At 52.0% G+C, this 19,117-nt stretch overlaps 1 pseudogene across 1 annotated transcript in view; it reads left to right on the forward strand.

Annotated features, from left to right (window-relative positions):
• The window catches only part of LOC144116092 (homeobox protein extradenticle-like), a 273,763-nt pseudogene that overhangs the window by 144,476 nt on the left and 110,170 nt on the right, over positions 1 to 19,117 (forward strand). The window contains exon 3 of the transcript XR_013311725.1: positions 7,263 to 7,510. The product of XR_013311725.1 is annotated as a homeobox protein extradenticle-like (transcript). The remainder of the gene's footprint in view (positions 1 to 7,262; positions 7,511 to 19,117) is intronic.

A 19,117-nucleotide genomic window follows, 5' to 3' on the forward strand; every position in this document is an offset into this window, starting at 1 on the left:
GACTGAGCAAGAAACATGACAGGGGGACGAAGCCCAGGATAACCGCACACGAAAATCTCGTGGGGAGACCTCGACTGCAATGGTGCCCGATATTTCGAAGCGCAGAATGAATACCACTCGACGCGCTGAGCCCCTGCGCGCCCAGCGTCGCGCCGTCGAAAAGAGGCATGCATCTCCATGTTCCCGGTGCTGGCTTGCTTCCCCTCTCGAGGCGGAAAAAGTTCAAGCCGTGGAAAAAGAAAAGAGGTTGGGGAGCTGAAAGGACAACTTAAACCGTGGAGAAAATTCCGTTGGGGGAGCCATGAAGAAAAAAAAATATACAGATATTGTTGTAAACCACACCCCGCTTCCGACGCGCGCGCCAGGGCCCCAGCGCCGATATCTAGCACGGACAGATCTCGGCGCCTTGCCTAGGCTGGCTGGAGGTCTCCTGCAGTGCGCATGCGCAGACCGGTTCCGGCGTGCGCCGAGAGCGCCGACGCAAAACGTTGGCCGACGCTGAGCGCGTATGCTCAGGAGGCGCCCTTGGAGTTGGCGCGAGCACCGCCGCTGGCCGCGCCGAGGCGCTCTTCTGCACGAGGCTTCGTGCAACTCACCGGCAGCTGAGAGAGTGCGTAAACATGTCGTTCTGCGCGCTTCGGTACGTGTCGAACGTGAGTTGCGAGGGCAACGCTGAGCGAGTATGCCTAATTTCATTTCGTTGCCGTTTGTTTACGAGCTTGTGTGATGCTGTGTAAGCATGGGCGGCACTTTTTTTTTCCAAACGGTGCGGCGGCAAGCAGTCAGTTATTCTCCGTCGCCGCTGCTCTCGCCAGTAACAAAAAAAGAAGGCGAAGTGAACCACAGCGCGCTTTTAGTGTTATTTCATTTGAATTTTGCATTTTTTTAAGTGGCGGTCTTGTTTTATTGGTGTTACTGAGGCATTTCTTCAACGGAACTGCCGTTTTTATTGCTCGTGGTTGATATTTCTTCTGGAAAAATGGTGTCTGTAGAACTGCGCTGAACCATCGTCACCCACCACGAGCAGGGGATATCCATTCCGGAGATGGCGAAGATGCTGGAATTGAGGCCACCAAGGATCGGCAGAGAAGCGGAAGACCTCGAAGAGCAAGAACCCGGGAGCTGAAATTGGCCTCGTCCCAGAAAATCATCTCCTGAGAAGCGTGAGAAAACTCGCCTGGGGGTTAGCACCTTGACTGCAAGTGCGCAAACCATCGAAAGGATAGCTGCTCACGGGCCAGATGAAGGCCTCCATTCTGGAAAAGTGCGAGCCTCCCTGGAATTCGCCGAAATCACCGAGAATTGCATCCGGGCAGTTTCTCTACGAATTGTGAGAGTGGGGGAAAAAAAAAACCCGGAAAGTAGCATGGTTTGGGGCAAGATTTGGAACCCTTGGGAAGACCAAGCTTGTTTTTTGAGCCAAAAGGGGGGCTCATGAAAATACTGGGACTGCAGGTGGTGTGAGGCTCCAATTCCTCCGATCTGTTGGACTAGCTGTTTGGGAGATCTGGCGCACGAGTCCATCGAGCCGTTGAAACATGCTTTGTGGAAGGCCTGGAACGTAATCATCCCAGGAGACGCCGCTGGCAATTTTTTTTTTTTTTGAAGAATTTCCGGAAGCGTCTGGAAGCCTGTATCGAAGCAGCAGAAGGTGGCCAGTTTAAAAATGGTGTATGAGCCGTTGCCAGAATTGAACGCCCCTTTTGAATAAAGAAAAAAAGCGCACTGCCTTTAGTTTGTTTGCTGAAGAGTTACGGTTGGTTTTTTCGCGTTGCAGTATTTTTCGGTCACCCTGTATATTCGTTTTGAAACGGGCCGTAATATGCAGCTGCCAGTTGCTACAAATAAGACCGCCGTATGCGCAGAAAACAAACAAACAGACAACGATTTGTGGTTGCGAAGTACCTGGCGTATAGTGACTCGGCGCCTGTTTTTTTTTTTTTTTTACTACAACGCGATATAGATCGCGGTGCGTATGCTTTTAGGCTTACCGCAGCTTCCCCAATCTAAATACCTTAAGTAAAATCTACCCCACGCAATACAGCAGCAAATGTCCGTGGTGTGGAGAAAAACCCACGTTAATGCACATAACGTGGGTGTGTCAGAAAAACAAGGATCTAGCTGCAATAAACAAAAACCCGAGTGCGGAACAGTGGGAGGGGATGCTCTCCAGCGAGGACCCGGCCGTCCAGGGCGGATTGGTGCGGAGAGCCTACCTGGCGGCATACCTCAGTGGAGCCCTGGACCAGGGGCCCCAACCCTGTTAAGACGGGTTGCAATAACTCATCGGAAGATGAAGAAGACAGCCCGCGACCGCTAATAACATATTTTAATATGAAAAATAAATAAAGTTTTTCCTCCTCCTATACACTGTTGCGTGTTTCCTTCAGTGCTTGTCTGTGTCACTTTCTTGCGTTCGTCTGTGTTTGCGCTTCTTCGGTCTGGAAGCAGCAGTACGTTTGAGAAAACAAGCAGTTTGTGTGCTTCGTACATGGAGCTTTTATAGGGTGGCCTGGTCATTTTCGCGCTCGGTTCTCAATCCAAAGGTCATGGGTTCGAATCCTCGTCTATTCGGGCGTGTCTGTTCCTGTTCACTTTCTTGTGGCATGCGTGATCGGGGCTGCCTGAAAGTAGTCCGCTACCCTGGAATCACGCCAGTGACAAGTGTTCCGCCGCTTTCCTACGAGGGACCTATCGTAGGTTTGGGCCCTTTGCAGTTGTTGAACCTGGTGGCGCATGTGTGGCGTGGGTGTGCGCAATACCTAAAAGCCTGAGAGAACCGAGCGAGGTCGTGTTTCGATTGTTCCATGATGCCCCCCCCCCCCCTCCCACCCTCACCCGCCAACCAAATTGTTAACCCCTTAGCGTGAAATGGGATTAGCCGGTGGACCTCCTTTGCGGGACGTAATTACTTTTTTTTTTTCGCGGGGTCTTGTGCTTTCGCAAGATCTTTCATTTCCTCCGAATCGGGGGGTGCATGGTTCTCTCTCTCTCGATCGCGAGTGAAATAAGGCCGGCAAAGTGACAGTAATAACGCGGCCTCTGGTGCAAGTAGGAAATTACGCGCTGAGGAATTAGATTCTGCCGTCTTTGCTCGTACGAAAGAAAAAAATGCCCCCTCGGTGCGGCTGCTTTTATTGTATTGTTCGCCCCCTCTCTCTGTGCTCCTTTTTGGGGCCGCTAAAAAACGCGCACTTCTTCTTTCGCCGGTGTCTGTGCGGCGGTGACTGCAGCGGCGGCAGAAATTGCCCCGGGGATAATATTATTATTAGCAGGTGCCGGTCGCTTTCTGTTCTCTTTTTTTGCCGCCTCGCTGGGAGCGGGGTGCGCACTTTTTAACGCCTTCTTCATTTCCGCTACTTATCTCCCGGGCACGTTCTTCTTCGGAAATGACTTGAGAAAGAAGCGCTGTTTTTTCCCCCTCCCCGCAGCTCCTGGTCTCGAGCCGCGCGCACGAGACCGACGGCACCTTGTGATTAGCGCATAGCAGTAGGTCCGTCACCCATATTGTCTCTGGCGAATGGAGGTCTCCCCGTCCTTCTGACCTTCGCCGTGCGCGGCTGCATATCTGCGGAGCCTATCCGCCATTATCGAGCGCAGATTGCAGTTTGGAATCACCACCTCCTGGGAAGAAGCTCGTTCGGGGTGGTTCCCGATCGATGTTTGATTTGGCGCCGGGCTTGCTCTGGAGGAGTGCTCGTTGCGGCCTGCGGGGGTCATTAGAGGCCTATCTCGGCGCCCGCCTGTGGTCGGCCATTGTGTGCGTGGCCACCGTTCTGTGCAGCGCGCCGCAAGGCCTGGCATATTCAGAACCGTCGCCTTCAACCGCTTGGACCGCGTAGTATTTTGGTGGCGACTCTCTCAGTCCCCGCAGTGTTTGCCCGGGCACCTGCTCCTGAAGAGAGCCCCCATCATCGACGACGCCGTCCCGCGGGGTCCCGCTCCGAGGCCCTCATTCTGCCAGGTACGCGGAGCGGCACTACTAATGCCGAGGAGGAAAACCTTGGTCGATTTCTTCTCCATTGCTTCCTGACGAGGAATCGATGAGCGTGTCGGGAAGTTTTCCGCCGTGGTTACCGCCCGTGGAGCGCGGCGAAGCGAACACCCTCGGAGGCTTCACAGTGGTTGACCCAGACGGCAGAGTCACCAGCGCGATATTCAAACCGAGGGCGAACGAGGCACTCGTGCGTGCGGAGATTTATCGCGCCGTTAACGTTGATGACCTCTGCCGGTGCACGCGCGCTTATGAATTTGGTGGTCTGGCACGCAGCCCCGTCTCCCCTGTGGCCGTATACGTGGTTTCCGTTCCGCTCCTCTAATTGCAGCTGCGGTCTGCACGCGCCCCAGGGTGAATGTTTCTTTCTTCTCCAAAAGAGCACGGCTCGAAGAAAAAGCTTTCACTTCAATGGCCGTACAGTCACGGCTCGGAGTAAACGCACGTGTTTATGTGAAGCATATCTGATACTACATAGCAGCTGGTGTTAATCCCTTCACCTTGAAGATGGTTCAGTAGAGCAGGGAGGGCATGTTTAGTCGATTTCGAACATGACAAGGGAATTTTCTAAATTTGACTGCAGTGTATAGTATATGTAATGCCGCGTTACAGGGGTCAAATTTGCAGGTGTCCGCTTGAATTGTCCTGAATCATGGTTATACCGTCTGGCTAGGTAGAATGAATACAGATTGTGGATGGAAAGAGAACTGTGTTTAATAAAAAAAAAACATTAGTGGACCTAAGCTTACCGGCTTAACGCAATAATCAGCGAAAGCTGCAGACTGGCGGACGAGACGTCTGGAGCTCTAGGTCCCTTTTGAGGTTCCTCAGGCGACCGTCCGGTTGGGCGCCTCTACGCTCACGTGCACGCTCGGCCTCCGCTTGCCGTTTCGGTTCGACCGTGTTCCCTGCACACTTCACGGACTCTATGGCCCGCTTGCACGAAGCAAATAAGGCTGTCCAGTTCCCAGTCCAACCTTAATCGCAGTCTAGACCGTCCACTGGATTTGAGTAAACGAAAGGACTGGCTCATTTTGTCGCTGGACACCTGAACTGCGCAGTGACAGAAAAATGCCTGGCGGTTTAGCATTCCTAAACACGAAATAGTGTCAGAAAGCATGGTTTTTTTGCACGTGGCCACCACTGCCACGTACCTGAAAGCGCGGTTGAGTTCTCCACTGACCCAGGGTGCCAGTTATGCGCCTTTCGTTACTTCGTGACCACCTTCGAGGCTTCACGTCCAGTGTCGGATTTTGCGGGTAGGAGGCTAACTGTGCTTTCGTATTATAAATAGACGGGAAAGGGACTGAAGTAACGTTGCTTGCACGTCGAAGGCAGGATGGGGCTAGATAGCGTTGTGCACGACCTGAGACGCATGCCTGATTCAGAGTTGTTCTGCATCAACCTGGAAAAAGTGCCAAAATGAGACTGGGTCTGTTCTGGATTTCTCGCTTGCGGGGTCCAGACTGTGTGCATTTCTACTCATACAGTTTACCGCCTCCGGGCAATGTGCTCGTGTATAATTTACGAAAGAATGATTCTCTTCCGCCAGAATAGCTGCTCTAAGGTTATTCAGCGTTATTTCGTTTAACATTTTCTTTAACAGAATTTCCATTTAGCAATACACTTTGAGATTCGTGGGCTCTCCCAACTTGGAAAGTATGTTCCCCAGCATGGCGTTCGTTTTTGTTTCTGTGCATGTGGAAAATGTCGCAGTCAGTCGGACTATGTCTGCGCAAGAACCAAGAAAGTAGCCTCTCTCTATTGTTTGCAAGCATTCACTGTGGGCCCGAGTGTTCGGAGGCGGTGGCGACAGCTCGCGCTGTCGGCACTTTCAACCGCTCTCTGCGCATGCGCAGTGGCCACAAGGAGCGTCATCCCTTTCTTCGAACGGGGGACGGAAGGAAGGAAGTGCGGGTCTCTTTGTTGCTGCGCTGACTTAATCACTCCGGGCCGCCTCTCTTTGCGGCGCATCTTTGGGCGCAGTTGAATATATTAACGCAGCACAAATCCGACCGGGTCACGACTGCGCGTTTTGTGACCCGGCGACCGACACTCGGAAAACAGCGCCGGCGCTTTGAAGGCGATAAATTGCCTCCCCCTCTTTTTTTTTCCCCGGGGTTGGGGGGGGGGGGGGGGTGCGAAGCGGCGTGTGCCTTTCTCGTCGTGCGCCCTTTTCAGCCGGGGGCTGCAGCATTTGAATATACGAGCCATGCAGATGAGGCGCGCGCTTTTGCATGGCCGGCGTCGGAGTGACGTAAGCGCCTGTCGGGAGGGGAGCTGTAAACTGCCCGGATGATACGTCTTCCTTTTTCTCGCGGCACCTCCGGCCGCGAATGCACTGCCCAGCGACTTGTTTTTGCCCACTTCGGTGTTGTGAAGCGAGCGCATTCGAAAGAATGGTGTGGAACAGCGAACGCCCCCCCCCCCCCCCCCCTCCCCTCCCTAGCCTCGGTAATGTGGAATGGAAAGGAGTTGGAACGCCCCTCTCTCTGTCGTTGGTACCACGCATTCTCATTCCTCTGTGACGCGTCGTGGGATATCGTACGCATGGGCGTCCCGAGGAAGGGCCGAAGAGGCGAGGCGCAGCTCACCTATATACAACTCTCCTCTTTATACTGAAACTGGAAGCGTGTTTCTCTTTTCGCCTAGCAATGATGTCAGGCTTTACGGCATATTAAAAATAGCAGAGACGACAGCAAGCTCGTTAACTGGGCATAGTGGAAGATGCAACGACGGACCGGGCTTCCGGGATCGGTTCCAACCCCTGGGCCCACATTGAGTCGCCTCAACGCGAGGCAAAAGAACGCGCAATTCTTTTTTCTTTTCCAGCCAGCTGACCCCTTATTAACGGCGTTCCCACTAGATCAAAGCAGCCTGGGTCTCCTCCGCGGGCCTGGTGCTGGGCAGTAGGAGTGTTGAAGTTAAGTCGGCAGTTTTTGAAGTTAGTGTGAAGAGACGCTTTGAGTGTAAGCCAGTTTTGCGCATGGCATAATAGGCAACATTTCTGGGGGGGGGGGGGGGGGGGGGGAGATTTGGGGTGCATCCCGGGGAAGGCATGTGCAATGTGCCAACGCCCCCCCCCCCCCCCCCCAAAAAAAAGGTTCGTTGCTAGACGCACATTGTAGCCCTTCGTTTGAATGGAGTCGTTGAGGAAATAGCAGCCCGGTGGTGAGAAATGGTTGGCGAGGGGAAGGGGACGCAGTTGAGCAGCTTTGCTTGTGGCCGCTAGAAAGAACTGAGCGTGGCTTTTGTGGTGTTGCCGCAGTGCTGAGCTTACGGAACACGCAAGAGGAGGAACCCCCGGACCCGCAGCTGATGCGGCTGGACAACATGCTCATCGCCGAGGGCGTGGCGGGACCCGAGAAGGGCGGCGGCGCCGGTGCAGCTGCCAACGCCTCGGCAGCCGCCTCGGCCGGCGGACAGCCCGAGAACGCCATCGAGCACTCCGACTACCGGGCCAAGCTCGCGCAGATCCGCCAGATCTACCACCAGGAGCTGGAGAAGTACGAGCAGGTGAGCCCTCCTTCTTGCACGCGGTTGCAGTCACTCCTCCCCTAGCCGAGTATGCCTCATAAGTCCCCCTTTGAGCACGACGGAAATGGTTCGGGGGCCCTCTTTTATTAGCGTTCGCTGTGGCATTTTCCCGGGATACTTTTCCTTCGATTGTCGGAATAGGGCGAAAAGTGGGGGCTTTTTTTTCAGCGTCTTGGGCGGGGGAGAAGAGAAAATGGAATAAAAGATTTCTCTGAGCTGCGCGCCCGACGATATTTCCGTCGCCTGCCTCCGGAAACCGGATCGGCGGCGACGCATCGCGTAATTGACTCTGCCTGCTCCGCGAAAGATTCTCATGCTCTGCTGCCGCCCCGAGAGATATTATTGCGCGCCCCATAAAATATGCGTGCATGCATTATCGAACATGGCAGCGCCCACCCGGCCTCCTCGGTGCACAAAAGTTTGCGGGGAGACGAAGGGCGCACTGCCATTCCCCTTCGCGGGATTTCTTTACTCTCGACTCCGTATCTGGTCTTCTCCGTCGACACAGCCGCCTCAACAGTGCGTACATGGGCTTCCTTCTGACGCTGTCGCCATCGGCGCGTTTTGCTCCGCTGCTTTGTCCTCCTTTGGCCGACCGACCACCCTGGGGTGTTGCAGTTCGGAGCAGATGAGGAAGCGGGCAGCAAGAGAAAGGGTCAATTAGGGCCATTGACGTCTCCTCCTCTCTAATGGGATTGGATCATCCTAGCGCGCTCAGTGTCTGCAATATGACTGCGCAGAATCATTCGTTGCGCCATCCAGAGGCGAGGCACCGTCTCTTGCGCCGGTGGCACACAAGAGAATCCAGGGCGTGCCGCTTTTTCCAAAGCACCGGAGGCGCCCTCTCTCGACGAGAGCGCCGGGAGAGAGGAGGAGCCGACGGCGCTTGTCTTTTCGGCCGCCGGTGACGGATGACTCTGGCGTTCGCCGCCGACGGGCCCGTGTTCCCCTCTTATTTACAGCGCGCGCTACTTTTCCCGCTCTCTGGGCCTCGTTCGAGCAGCAGGATTGCGCTCTTTGCCTTGTGCGTCAGTGCCCCTGCTTCCGCGTATCCTTTCCGTCTGCCGAAGGTGAGGTCCGTGCCAGAGCAGGGGTGCTATGCCGCTGCTTCCTTTCTTCCCCTGCTCGACGGCTTCGTGGCAGTGACGTCGCTGAGTGTGCTGCGCCATGGCAGGACCAACGCGACATGGACTCCGCTCTGCGTCGCACCCAAAATAGTGGTGGTGGTTACGCGTATGCACTGCGATGTGTTGAGACGCGCAGAGGCATGTGTGGGTAGTTTCCTACCCACTTTGCTGCACGCTGTGAAGAAAATGCTAAGGAAAGCCCAAAGTTGGGCCAGTTGGGGAACGTTCCTCGTGATGAAAAAAAAATATAGCGCGAAGGAGCACGACAGACGGACAGGAGGTCGGAGCAACTGAGGTTTATTGCTGAATGCACGCAATTTATATATACATGGCACCATGAAAAACAAACTAACGTTAGAAGGAACGCATGCAGCACGTGCCACTCATCGCTTGGGGAAGGGAAATACGCGTAAAGGAAGGCGCCCTGTCAATAACTTTGCACGGCGGACACTAAAAAATTATATTCACAGTCTGCCATGGCGACAGAGGGCTGGCTGATACACTGATCTGGACTGGTCCGTGTGTGGTAGGCTTCCATAATAATATCACGGACTGGCTGGTCGCGGTGTCGAATAAAGACGCTTGTCCTATCATCTATAGCTGTCCATTTTCCCTTTCTTCCTCCTCGTTTGTTCTTCTTCACCTTCATATGCGCGCCAATGTTCGGGGAGATTGCCATATCGGTCGTTGGGCGAATTCCGATGTTCGCCTAGTCTCTCATTTAGGCAGCGCCCCGTTTGCCCTATATACACCGATCCGTGGGACAGCGGTAGTTTTTACACTGCGCCGATGCACCGGGGAGTAAACGGAGATGAGTGCTGAACGGTGCACCCGCGCCTTTTTCTCATGTCGCCTTGTGAGCACAAACTGCTCAACTTACTCGGTCCGGAAAATACAGCGGGAAAACCATAGCGGCTTGCCAGACCGAGTAAGTTGAGCAGTTTGTGCTCACAAGGCGACATGAGAAAAAGGCGCGGGTGCACCGTTCAGCACTCATCTCCGTTTACTCCCCGGTGCATCGGCGCAGTGTAAAAACTACCGCTGTCCCACGGATCGGTGTATATAGGGCAAACGGGGCGCTGCCTAAATGAGAGACTAGGCGAACATCGGAATTCGCCCAACGACCGATATGGCAATCTCCCCGAACATTGGTGCGCATATGAAGGTGAAGAAGAACAAACGAGGAGGAAGAAAGGGAAAATGGACAGCTATAGATGATAGGACAAGCGTCTTTATTCGACACCGCGACCAGCCAGTCCGTGATATTATTATGGAAGCCTACCACACACGGACCAGTCCAGATCAGTGTATCAGCCAGCCCTCTGTCGCCATGGCAGACTGTGAATATAATTTTTTAGTGTCCGCCGTGCAAAGTTATTGACAGGGCGCCTTCCTTTACGCGTATTTCCCTTCCCCAAGCGATGAGTGGCACGTGTTGCATGCGTTCCTTCTAACGTTAGTTTGTTTTTCATGGTGCCATGTATATATAAATTGCGTGCATTCAGCAATAAACCTCAGTTGCTCCGACCTCCTGTCCGTCTGTCGTGCTCCTTCGCGCTATATTTTTTTTTTTCCATCACGAGGAACATGCACCTACCTATCGCCTGCTAAACTGGGCAGGTTTGAGCCCTTCGCAGTGCGCGTCAAACTGGTTGCAACCAGCTTTCTCTCAGGACACGTCCATGGGCAGCTCATCTGGCGCTGTCCGTCGCAGCACAAATAAGCGAGTGCACAATCGACGTGCGCGACGATTGAGTGTGCGGAAGGGAGTGAATTGGGAGTAGCGTCCCTCGCTGGGGAAGCGGTGCTCGCCCACATCCGAGCTGCGCGCTTTCTATTCTGGAGGCGGCGAACACGTCTGCTGAGTGTCGGCCACTTTTGGTGGATTCGTCATCAGTGACAGCTTACCTCGCGCGCGCGCAAATGGCGCCGCCGCGTTTGATCCATTCGCCCCGCGCACACTTGCTCAGTGCCGGGCCGCCGCGCAGTTGGCTAGCTCTGCAGCGACGCGCCTATCGGTTGGGCCTCGTTGGTGGCCGGGCCCCCGGCCTCCCGCAGTGCCCCGCCCGCGGTCGGCGGGGCCCCGGGTCCGGACCCGGTCTCCCATTGGGCGCCCCTCCGCCGCGCGGCCACGTGACGTCGGCGGCGCCGCGGTCGGGACGCTGCGGCCGCCGCCGGGGCATCCCGCGCCCCGCGGGCGTGGGAGGCGGTGGTGGCGTGCCGCTCGCTTCCTCCCGGCCTCGCCATCCTAATTGCCCGGCTCGTAATTGGAGCCCCTTCTGGTTTAATTTGTCTCTCCTGGCGCTCTGGGGCAGAATGGTGCGTTTCCCTCCGTGGCGCCTCACCGTTTGGAGCCGAATGGCGCTGTGTGGCCTACTGATCGCGCGCTTTGGAGAAGATTTCGGGCCACACGTGACTCATCCAAGCAGCCGGAATTCGTTGAGCGCCGAGGGTTTTCGAAATGCTAAAAAGCTTGGAATGCATATCGAAGACTCAACCTACAGACGTGGATAAATTGTGGACAGCACAGCGAGGAAGAGTGTGGAACGGGTCAGAGAACGTAAAAAATGCAGGTAAATTGGTGCTGGAGGCTTTATGTAATCTGTAAAACGTTGGTGCTTTAAAAAAAAATAATCTCCGTGCATACGAATACTGCACAACCAATACAAGAGACGTAACATGCAGTACAGAGGAGTACTTTTTTCTGTTCTCATGCAGCTTGCCCACTTGTCCCCATTTAATTTCGACGGATGTATACGATTAAGTCGATTAAGCTACTGCAGATAGAGGAGCCACATGGGGGTGCTTTTGGATGGTAAGGGCTAAGCAGTTGCCGAAGCCCGAATGGGGACATTGTAAAAAGTGTCCATATGGAAATAAGCCAATCGCATCAACATTGCTAAACTGGCCTCTTATGCGGACCGGATGCGGACCAATCGTCCGTTTTCCGCTTCGCAGGCCCAATTCTGAACGGTTCTACCGTGAAATTTGCAATTTTTTTTGCAGTGTAGGCTAAGTAATGACGTCATAGTCAGAATCCACAAGAAATGGGCAGTACATGTAATGCGAAGGCAAGATAACCAGTGGTGGCAACGGAATGGATTGTGAAGCGGTGTAGGGGGCGGATGAAATTAGGAGGGATATGGGCAGTGGTGTGGTTGCTGCGGCAAACATGCTGCTACAGTATGACAAAATACGGGTTATCCGCGTAACCGCAGTGGTGGCCGTGTGGTTGAGCATCCGCCTCGCATGCGGGAGGTGCGGGGTTCGATCCCCAGTGCCGGCGGGCACCCACCGGTGATACAATGGGTACAAGCTTACCCCTGGTCTGGTGCTCGGCTTATTTAGGGTGAAATGCTTGGGAAACGGGTCTTTGACCCCGCCTTGAGAAGTCGAAAATACCTTGTGCCATGCGCACTTTGGCCATGTATGCCTTGCGCCATAGAAATCCATAATCGTCATCATTACGAGTAATCCGCTCCTAGCCTGCGCCAGAAGTCCGTATTTCCTTAAGAGCAGAATTCTCGGTCGCGTCATGTGATCTTATATCGACGTTGGGTGGCAAGTAGAGTCACTAAATTTAAAACTTAGCGTACCGGCACTCTTTTCTCCTATTGTTCTGTGCCGCCGCCACGATCATTGGTCAGTTTGCATCACGTGATATTTGTTTACACTGCGACGGTTCATGGGGGCTGCCATTTTGTGGCTTACGCGTTTTCAGTCGGGCAACTGTGGTAGTCCTAGTGCTGCCGGTGACCGACTCAGTGACCAGGGATTCCGCGCCTCGCAGCATTTCAGCTGCACAAGAGCATACGAGGATGCCGTTTTGCTGCGTTGTTGGCTGTTTCAACCCGCAGGGTGATGGAAAACGCTTCATGCGCTTTCCTCCATGCCGTACGGCTACGATCCCCGCCGCAGCGCAGGGTGGCTAACAGCGTTGTTTACAAAATGGCCGGGCCAAAGTTAGCGGCGAGGTTGCCGAAGCGGCAATCTGGCAACAATGATAAACAACAAAATGGCCGCCCCTGCTTACCGCCGTGCTGCAGTGACGGTACTCTAAGTTCTTATTTAGTGACTCTAGGTGGCACTAGCGGGAAACCAATTTTCCTTGAATCCGTCAATCAGTGTTCACATGCGGGCGGGCAAAGTAAACAATGTTTAGCGAAGCACGCTGGCATTCACTCTGATCATCCCAGTGGCCTACTTGAGGGGACAGTGTAGACGACCCCATCCAGTTGTTGTTCTGAGTAGAAATTTATTCTGCGGGCTACTTCTGGGATTGAAACGTCTTTACCGAAAGGACGTTTGCCACCGACTTCAAGGGAGTCGGAAGTCGGCTGATGATCGTGTTCTTTGGTTCGGTTAGAATGCGGGACGATGCGCACAAACTGCTATTTGTCCCTGTAATGAACTACTTAATGTGTGGAACCGCGATACTGGACTCGTATTGTTTGTTCATCTAGCGCCATATCACAAAAGTTACAAAAAAACTAATTAGTTTACCACATGAGAAGGTTATGGCTAGAGATCTTTCCGGAGGCATGTCGTTGGTTGTCTTTTCTCCTACTTTCTGTTGCAATTAAGAAACGTACCCTTATGCTTTCCTCGGTGTTCATTTACCGTATTTTTTTGTCGTATTCTTTACATACCGTATTTATTATAGTCTACCCGAGTATAAGTCGCATCCGCCTGCAGTTGGCAATTTTTCCAACAAACAAACAAAAACGCATATAAGCCGCACCGATGTGTAAGACGCACCAGTTCATTCGGTACCGCTGTAAAAATGCGCGCTGTGGATCTCTTGGTCGGAGAGTGTGACCAAAATACACGCGTACGCCAGCTGCCGTGCGCAGACGATGCTCGAGGTCTGACAAGCGTGCCTTAATTCTTACCTGGCCTGCCTTTTCTGTCAGTTTTATCGGCCGCTTGCGGGTTTCGCCGGTCCCGGATAATTTTTTTTTTCGCTCGCGTCGATCTGTGTCCCTGCTGCCCGGTTCCCGTTCTGAATTTTGCATCGGTGCCGTAGTGGAGGGCTTCGAAACTATTCCGGAGTCCTCCACTACGGCACCTCATTCTTCCTTTCTTCTTTCACTTCCTCCTTTATCCCTTCGGTTACGGCGCGGTTCAGTTGCGCTACGATATGTGAGACAGATACTGCGCCATTTCCTTTCCCCCAAAGCCAATTATTATTGTCGTAGCTTCTTCGCTCCCTCGCGGGCGGCGTCATGTTGAGCAAGAACAACGCGCGCGAAGCCGTACGGATGCAATGCTGAAAGTGAAACTTCCGAGAATGTGACTTGACTGCGATTATGTGGTTCTGCATGTAGGATAACGTTTCAAGTATAGATTTAGCGTAGCGCGATCCGCGTTCCGCTGCCGTGAACCGCTGCGCATGCGCAGATTGCCCCTAGGAGCGCGCGCACCCTCCGTTGCGCAGGCGCAGCAGGGTCCCCACGGCAGCGGATCGCGCTGCTCTAATAACTCGATTAGTTTTCGCTTTTATACGCAGATTTTCTTTCGATGCATAGTTACTGGGAATGGCAAAAGGTGGAGCGTGGTGGTGAGTCGTTTTTCGCCCTAGATTAGTCGCACCTACGAAAAATCCAGGAAAAAAAAAACGCAACTTGTACACCCTCAAACACGGTATATATCTGTGCCCGAAGGCACTTTTGGCTGCGCGAAAAGCTGCTCGAGATTGACTTTGGCCAATCATATCACTGTATGGGAGAGCAGGCTGCTGCTGAAGTCTGGTGAAGTCTGTGAAACTGAACCTGGCGATGTTTGACGCCACAGCCTTATCCAATGAGGCTAGCCTAGCGGTGCCTTAGGGGAAGTGGTGGTTATTAAATAGGACGTCATAGGGATTAGTGAGGTTAAGAGGACAGGTGAAGCGTATACAGTGTTAAAGGTGGTCATGTACTATGCTGTTGTGGATTAGCGGACAGACGAGAACAAGGTGTGGGATTCCCCATCAATAAGGATATAGCTGGCAATATAGAATAATTCCACTGTATTAACAAGAGGGTGGTAGCTATCGCAATAACACTTAATAAGAGGTACAAATTGAAGGTGGCACAGGCCTATGCAGGCCTATACGCCTACATCTATCTATGATGACCAGATCGTAGAAAGTTTCTATGAGGTCGTGGAATCGGCAATGAACAAAGTAAAATCACACTACACTGTACTGATGGGCGACTTCAATGCGAAGGTGGGCAAGGAGGAGGCTGGCGGCGACGCGGTAGGCGACTATGGGTTAGGTTCTAGGAATGGCAGGGGAGAGTTATTAGTATAGTTCGCAGATAGAAATAATCTACGGATCATGAATACTTTCTTCAGCATACGAGAGAACAGGAAGTGGACCTGGAAGAGCCCCAATGGCGAGACTAAAAATGAAATCGACTTCATACCATGCGCTCAACCTGGCAACGTTCAGGATGAGGCCTTCCTCGGAAAGGTGCGCTGTAGCGACCACGGAATGGTAAGGTCTAGAATTAGCTTAGACTTTTAGAGGCAACGGAAGAAGCTAGTGAAGAGGAAGTCCATTAACGAGTTAGCGGTAAGAGGGAAAGCAGAGGAATTCAGGATATTCCTGCAGAACAGATAGTCGGCTTTAACTGAGGAATACGATCTTGATGTTCATGCTATGAACGATAATCTGACAGCCATCATTACGGAGTGCAGAGTAGAAGTAGGCGGTAGGATGGTTCGGGAGGATGCAGGTAATCTATCTCGGGACACGAAAGATCTGATCAAGAATCGCCAACGCATGAGGGCGTCCAACCCCACAGACAAAATAGAACTGGCAGAGCTATCGAAGTTAATAATCGCAAGGTAGCCGACATAAGGAAGTTTAATGTGGAGGGAATTCAGCATGCTCTAAATAACGGAGGTAGCCTAAAAGCGGTGAAGAGGAAAACTAGGCATAGGTAAAAACCAGATGCATTCGTTAAGAGACAAAGCGGTCAATGTCAGCAATGTGGATAAGATAGTTAATGTATCCGGAGATTTCTACACAAATCGATAAAGCGGCGAGTACAGTCGGGACGTTGATGAAATAGCCAGTAGCACAGCAATGGGACATCCCGACAGTAACAAAAGAGGAAGTAAAGAAAGCCTTAGGAGCAATGGAAAGGGGAAAAACATCTTGTGAGGATCGGGTACCAGCAGATCTGCTGAAGGACGAAGGGGAGATTGTGCCAGAGAAGCTAGCCACCCTGTGTACGCAATGTCTTGTGACCTCGACCGTACCAGAAGATTGGAAGAACGCGAACATTATCCTAATTCATAAGAAAGGAGACACCAAGGACTTGAAAAATTAGACTGATCAGGTTACTGCCGTTGCCTATAAGGTATTTACTAAGCTAATTGCTAATAGAGTCGGGGCAGCCTTAGACTTTAATCAACCAAATGATCAGGCAAGTTTTCTTGAAGGGTACTCGACAATAGATCATATTCGCACTATCAGTCAGGTGATAGAGAAATCCGCATAGCATAACCATCCCCTGTATATAGCGTTTATAGACTAGGAGAAAGGATTTGACTCAGTCCAAACTTCAGCAGTAGTGAAGGCATTGCGGAATCAAGGTGTAGAAGAGCCTCACTTAATAATGAGCTGACGCTGAGGCAGCGATCGAGTATCGATCATTAATGAACACACCTAACATAGGTCGCCGGTTCGAATCCCTGTCGCGAGCGTGGCTCTAACTTAACTAGCAAGTTTATGCTGCGCGAAGCGCTCAATCGTATGACACCATCCGGAACATTCTGCGGCAAACGGTTGGCCCACAAATTTTACACGAATGCCTGAACTAAGTGGGCCGACTTTGATAACTGCCAGACAGGGATATATATACCCGATCGACAATGATTAATTTCGAGTTGTGGAGTTCGGACATACCCGCCGCGGTGGCTCAGTGGTTAGGGCGCTCGTGTGCTGTGCTGTGCGATATCAGTGCACGTTGAAGATCCCCAGGTGGTCGAAATTATTCCGGAGCCCTCCACTACGGCAACTCTCTCCCTTTCTTCTTTCATTCCCTCCTTTACCCTTCCCTTACGGCGCGGTTCAGGTGTCCAACGATATATGAGACAGATACTGCGCCATTTCCTTTCCCCAAAAAACCAATTATTATTATTATTAGATCGGTCATCACGCTGCCGCCTGTTATTTTATTCCATTACGTAACCAGCTCAGTTAGCGTGGTGAACACTGGGTTACGATTTGCGTCATTACGCGTAACGCTTGAGACCCGAAACGCGAGAAGTAGAGCTTAACGCTCTAATACAATGTCGTTGCTATGGAGGCCGCCATTTTGGATTTATCCGAATAACTCGGAGGCTCGAAATGTGACCAGTAGAGGTAGCGCTCTAAAAATGCTGGTAAATATCTACAGCGAATGAACAGCTACCATTGTCCTCCATAACGACAGCTATAAAATCCCAATACGAAAGGGTATCAGGCAAGGAGAAGCAATCTCGCCAATGCTATTTTCACTGCCTTGTTTACAGCAAGTATTCAGAGGCCTGGACTGGGAAGAGCTGGGGTAAGAATACCTTAGTTATCTGCGAGTCGGTGATGACATTGCCTTGCGAGCCGCCGCGGTGGCTGAGTGGTTATGGCGCATGGCTGCCGGCCCGAAAGACGCGGGTTCGATCTCGGCCGCGGCGGTCGAATTTTTATGGAGGCGAAATTCTAGAGGCCCGTGTGCTGTGCGATGTCAGTGCACGTCAAAGAACCCCAGGTGGTCGAAATTTCCGGAGCCCTTCGCTTCGGCGTCCCTCATAGCTTGAGTCGCTTTGAGAAGTTAAACCCCCATAAACCATAAACCGAACATGATCAATGAGTTTGACATGCAAAACAGCACTCTGGGTTTAAATACTTATATGCAGAAAACCAAAGTAATGTTCAACAGTCTAGCAAGGGAACAGCAGATTACAGTTGGTAGCGAGGTGCTGGATGTGTTAAGGAAATAAGTGTACTTAGGTCAGGTAGTGACCGCAGATCCGAATCAAGAGAGCGATATAAGTGGAAGAATAAGAATGGGGTGGAGAGCACATGGCAGGTTCTCCCAGATCTTGAAGGGCAGTTTACCGATATCGCCCAAGAGAAGTATACAACAGCTGTAACCAGGGACCCCGGAACAGGGGGAGCAAGGGGGGCAGCGCCTCCCCCCCACCCAATCTCTAAATGCTTGCTTGCACTTGGATCAGATTTCTGACAATTGAAACACTTCTGTTCTAGGACTCTTTTAATGCAAAGCACAGTGGAGCTGAGCTACTTGGCTTAATTCGGAGCCTAGTTGTCAAGCATTTCGTACACAAGTAACCTAAACCAGTCATGTCCCATTAGAAGTCCACTGTCTGGCCCGTGTACATGATCATGATTACCAGAATTTGAACAAACTATATAGAAACCGTTTTTCATCAATTGAACACTCCTCCTGCGCACATCTATAAAGATGCCCATTTCAGTTCGTTTTAGATTCCCACGATTCTTTGCACCGTTTGATCGGTCGCATTCAAAACCGCCGGCACACTTATCTCCGTTGATCGTGGCCACGTGCAAACGCTTCCACATTTTTTCAGGTTGTTGTAGTTGCTCTTGGTTCTTTGTCTCGAAGGTTCCTCGCCAGCTTTGAATTGAGCGCGGCCGAGAACTGCAGACAATCAGTTCGATGACTGCCCAGCGTGCTTGTGACTATTGCCGCCGCCGAGTCATTCAGTTGTTAGTGTGCCCCTGAAACAGTTCCTTTTGGAAGCCTTTTCGTTGTTTTCCTGACTGCTGGAGTGGCGTCACCCCAACGTGACAGTTTGCATCAACATTGAAAAATAATATAAAATTCATTATGTAAATGAGCATTAAATAAATAAATAACAAAATAAGCTCGAAGTCTTGCCCCCCACCCACCAGCACTCAGAAAAAAATTCCGGAGTCCCTGCCTTTAACTGGTAGTCGCCTATGGGGCGGAAATGGTGGAGGCTAACGAAGAGGGTTCAGCTTTAATTTAAGGAGAGCGCACCGAGCTATGGAAAGGAAAATGTTAGGTGCAACTTTGAGAGAGAGGAAGGGGGCAGTGCGGATTGATGGCATCCTATAGTCGAAATCAAGATGAAGAAATGGGCTCGGGTCAAGATAACCGATGGTCCTTAGTAAGGATAACAGACTGGATTCCAAGCAGTGGGCGGCAGAAGGTTAGAGGAGATTAGGAAGTTTTTGTATGGGCACAGCTGTGCCGCAACTGGCACAGGGCAGTGTTAATTTGAGAGATATCGGAACGGCCTTTGTGCTGCAGTGGGCACAGTCGGACTCAGTGGAATGGCCTCCTATTCGAGGTGAGGTCGCAGTTAACCGGACTAGTTTTGCTCGTTTACGTCTACGTGGCAGATCATTATCAGATTTGCTGGCAGGGAGACGTAGTCTGCCGAATAATTTATTAGTGTTAAGGTTTCTGAAATTGCC

Source organism: Amblyomma americanum, chromosome 1 (genome assembly GCF_052857255.1).
Source record: "Amblyomma americanum isolate KBUSLIRL-KWMA chromosome 1, ASM5285725v1, whole genome shotgun sequence".
In the NCBI taxonomy this organism is placed as follows: domain Eukaryota; kingdom Metazoa; phylum Arthropoda; class Arachnida; order Ixodida; family Ixodidae; genus Amblyomma; species Amblyomma americanum.